This window comes from Sinocyclocheilus rhinocerous, unplaced genomic scaffold (genome assembly GCF_001515625.1).
Source record: "Sinocyclocheilus rhinocerous isolate Xijiao unplaced genomic scaffold, SAMN03320098_v1.1 scaffold920, whole genome shotgun sequence".
NCBI classification, from domain to species: domain Eukaryota; kingdom Metazoa; phylum Chordata; class Actinopteri; order Cypriniformes; family Cyprinidae; genus Sinocyclocheilus; species Sinocyclocheilus rhinocerous.
This window is the reverse complement of record NW_015636975.1, coordinates 312,133-317,021: the sequence shown is the minus strand read 5'-3', so window position 1 is coordinate 317,021 and position 4,889 is coordinate 312,133.

The window sequence follows — 4,889 nt, the reverse complement described above, 5'->3', positions numbered from 1 at the left end:
CATAAATAACAATACTGATAATAAATAAAGAAATTAAAGTCAAGAAAGGGTTACATTATCACATCAGCATTTTCAGTCAATGTAACATCCAAATTATTCACGTATGCAATAAATTTGCCCCAAATCTTTACAAACATTGATGACTTTTTTTTCAGATTAAACATTATTTTTTCAACAGGCACATAGGACGAAAGTTCTCTAAGCCATACACTAGGCCTTGGTGGTTCTTCTGATTTCCATTGTATAGCTATACATTTCTTTGCTGCTATCAGAGCCATCTTAACTAAACGTAAATTCTTCCTTTGATCAGGTTGAAGAATTGATTCATCCCCCAATAATATAAATCTCGGGTCATATGGAAGCCTAACATTAGTAATTTTGTCAATAGTTTGTATTATATTTCTCCAATAAATTTTAAGTTCAGAACAAGTCCAAAACATATGCAATAATGTACCCACATCTGTTTTACATCTAGGGCAACATTCTGAATACGAATCACTGATCTTGTGTAATCTTTCAGGTGTATAATATACTCTATGTATAATATTGAACTGCATTAATCTATGCCTACTATTAAATGAAAACGTTAAAGCACTTTCACAGATGAGTTCCCAAGTATCTTGTTCAAAAGTACATTCCAGATCTTTTTCCCATTTAAGTCTTGAAGATGATACATCCTCCCCATACAAGTCAATGAAATTGGTATACATATAAGACACAAAACCTTTAGATCCTTTTTTCTCTCTTATAGTGCTATCTATTGCGAGTAAAGAAAGAGAACTTAAATTACCTTGTATTGTATTGATATAATTTCTCACCTGAAAATATTTGAAAAAGTGTTTAACAGGAAGAGAGAACTTTATTCTCAATTGTTCAAATGTCATCAGTGTGTCCTCCTCATATAAATCTCCAAACACTTGTATTCCCTTTTTATACCAATATTGTGTTATCCCATCTCTTAATGCCTCGGGAAGAGATGGGTTGTAGTGAAAAGGAGTATTGTTATATAATGATAGTAGCCAATTATATTTTTTCCTGATCTCAAACCCCAATTTGCAAGTGTGTCTAATGAATGGGTTGTTAACTACTTTCGTAACACAAGTCAATGGGATGAACAGAGCCTTATCTAGAGGTATTTCCCCTGCATGATATCTTTCAATTTGTATCCATGCAGGTGGCAAAGTACTATTCATCTGCCAAAACCATACCGCTCTCATTTGTGCTGCCCAAAAATAAGACATAAAATCTGGAAGTTGTAATCCACCTTTTTTAGATGCCATTTGTAATGTTTTAAGTTTAACCCTCGGCGTTTTATTATTCCAAATAAATCTTCTAATTGAGCTATTGAGATTATTAAAAAACTTCTGTGGGATAGAAATGGGAAGAGTTTGAAATAAATATAAAAATTTTGGAAGAACGTTCATTTTTATGCAATTTATTCTGCCAATTAATGATAATGGTAGTGAGTTCCATCTTTCCAAATCTCTCATTACTTTTTTAAGTAATGGGGAATAATTCAAAGAATATGCTTCTTTCAGCTTCGAAGGAATATTTAATCCTAAATAACCTTCTTTTCCGAATTCCATAAAAAAGGAATGTTAGTTAAGGGCATTTTCTCCGCAGCCAAATTAATTGGCATCATAACACTTTTATTAATATTAATTTTATAACCAGATATATCTCTAAATTTTTCCAACAATTGAGATAAAGTAGGCAGAGATGATTCAGGATTAGTTAGATATAACATAACATCATCCGCATACAATGATATTTTGTGTACACAGCCTCCTACCTCTAGCCCAGATATTGATTCGTTTGCCCGTATTGCTATGGCCAGGGGTTCCACTACCAATGCAAAAAGTAGTGGAGACAGAGGACATCCCTGTCTGGTTCCCCTTGATAAATGAAAGTGCGAAGATAAATCAGAGTTAGTACGGACGGTTGCCGATGGACTTCTATACAACATTCGAATCATATCAATAAATTTGGGACCGAAATTCATTTTATGCAAAATAGCTATCAAATAAGGCCATTCTACTCGGTCGAATGCTTTTTCTGCATCTAAAGAAAAAGCAATCATCGGAGAATCCATTTGTTTTGCCGAGTAAATAATGTTCATTAACCTCCGTATATTATCGACAGATTATCTATTTTTAATAAATCCAGTTTGATCCATATGAATTAAACTAGGCAAAACCCCCTCTAAACGTAATGCAGTCATTTTAGTAAGAACTTTATAATCAGAATTAAGTAGTGAGATCGGCCGATATGAGGTACATAGATTAGGGTCTTTGCCAGGTTTCAGCAGGACTGTAATTAAAGCCTGATTTAAAGTCTCTGGTCATTCTTTTTTATAAATTGCCTCCTCATACATTGAAAGCAATGGGTCAGCTAATTTGGAAAAAAAAGTTTTATAAAAATCCATAGAAAAACCAGGTGTTTCACCCCCGGCTAGTGCAGCAACTGCAGACTGAATCTCTTCTTTCGAAATTTCTTTTTCCAGTTCTTCTCGGTCATTATAACATAAGACTGGGATATCCAACACGTCGTTATTGCGTAGCTGTCTTTTGAGTGCGCTGAATTCTTGTCGCTTTCTAAACAAGGTCGATGACATGTCACGAAATATCATGATAGTAGAATTGCCATAGGTGAGCTTGCCCCTTTCTCTGGCCACATTGAGAATCTTAAGTGTGTCTCCATATCGAAGTAGACTAATCAGAATGGCCCGTGGTTTGCCGTTCTCCGTTGGTCGTCGTTGCAAAGTGCGATGAGCTCTTTCAATTTCGTAGATCTCGTCCTCCTGTCCCAAAATCTTAGGCAGCCATTCCTTTAAAAAATCCACGGCGTTTCTGCCTTCCACTCCCTCTGGAAAGCCAACAAGACGTAAATTCTGATGGCGAGATTGATTCTCAAGTTCATAAATTTTATCTTTCAGCTGTTTAATTTCGTCGTCAACAGCCAATTTGACATTCCCCACATCTTTGTGAAGGCCCGTTACCGCTTCTTCCGTCTCCAACTGCTTGGTTTCTACATCCACCATTCTCAGATTTATTGACTGTAAGTCGTTACCCATTTTCTCCAAGGATTCTGCGAACTTACTCAGGTGTCCGTCGATTAACTCCTGAATTCTGAGAAAACCTTTTTCCATTTCTGCATGGAACCATGGCGGCGGGTCGGACAGTGACAGTCTCGTTTCCTGAGTTTCTTCTTTTTTTATTGTCCGTTTTCTTTGGATTCGGCATATTTATCGGAATATTCGAAGTTATTATTTTAGATAAAGTTCTTTCGTCGTAATAAATATCTTTAGGGAGGGTTATTTAGCTCTAAACGCTGCGTCTCACTCTAGCGCCGCCATAACCGGAAGTCAAATATACATTATATTCAGTGTTCGAATTATACCGTGGTCTCTGGGGGAGCCCACTTGTTTTTTTTTTCATAAGGGGGGGTGGTGTTCGTGCGCTTGCGCGTGCCTCAAAAGAGGGCTTACAATGACTTACAAAGATACATAACAGCTACAAGTGTGTGCACTACTTGCTTTATGCAAGCACTATATAGGATAAATCACTATACAGGATTTACCCTATTATATTTTATCGACACGAATTGATAGGTGAAACAACAAACAGCCACCCACAAATAGTCTATAAACAAAGCATCAGGCTGTCTTTGAGTTCACATGAACAACGGTTAAAGTTACTCGTCGTCAGGCTACAGAAGAATACCATAATTCCTCCGTTCAATTAGGCCTAAGACATCGAGAGTCACGCAGACCTATAACAACCCAGCCACAACACATAATTGCGAATAACATGCCTTACCTTAACACAGAATCGACCACAGAGTCCAGCGTTTATATTTTTTCTACGAATCTTTGAGTTAACACGTACTAAACATGAGTGGAATTTGCACCGCAGCACCCCCACACCTTGATGCTCATGACAAGAATAGCATGTAGTTATTTTTATTGAAGTGAATTAGGTTTAAATCGCCGCCATGCATGAATGAATGATATTTTTGCAATTTTACACATAATAATCCACGATGATCACATTACACAAAACTGAAATTGCACGTCAAAATAACACATTGTCAATATTTTTTGAGACCCCCCAAAATTTCACAAATCCCGTTTTCAGGGGAGCCCATGTCTTATTAAGGGGAGCCGAGCTCCCCCGTAGTTCGCACCCTGAGGGAGTGTTATTAGATATATTCAACCTGACCCGGAGTCAGTTTTCAGAATTTAATTTGTGAATTGTGTGCTTACGAAACTCTAATACTGGATCATTGATAGCGAGGCTGCCAGGCTGCTGATGTTATTTGTAGGCATGAGAGCCACTGTGGCAGCCACATTAATTCCCCAGGTACCCCCTGTGGCTGTTTCAGAGGCTGTGTATCAGGCAGCCGTGCTGGATTGTGAGTGTTCAGACACAGCTGTATCCTGTCATGTTCCAGCAGCCAAAATCACTCTGCAGGTAGAGCTCATATAGTAAGACAGAAAACTGAGATGAATCCAATGGGCTGTTTAGTCTTTATCTTAATGCAACACTGCAGTACAGCTCATACAGGTTGTAAAATAGGCAGGGGCGCGGGAAGATGTTTTCGGTTGGGGGTGTTGTGTGTGTCCGTGTTGGTGGGGGTTTGGGGGGGGGCTGGTTCACTACGTCGGTGCTCGTGCTGGGGCTGGTGTTGTTTGGATGCCGATTTTGGAAAGTTTTTGCTGGGATGGGCATTTAAAAAAATCTGAAATTCGCTTTTGCGCTTTTCTTGTTCGCATTCTGTATAGTTCATGTCTGATACCGCGCGCTAGCGTCACGTGTTCATGAGGATTAGGCTAATCATCCCATATAGAAAACATCACAAGTAAAATTAATCATGTTTATAAAGATAAA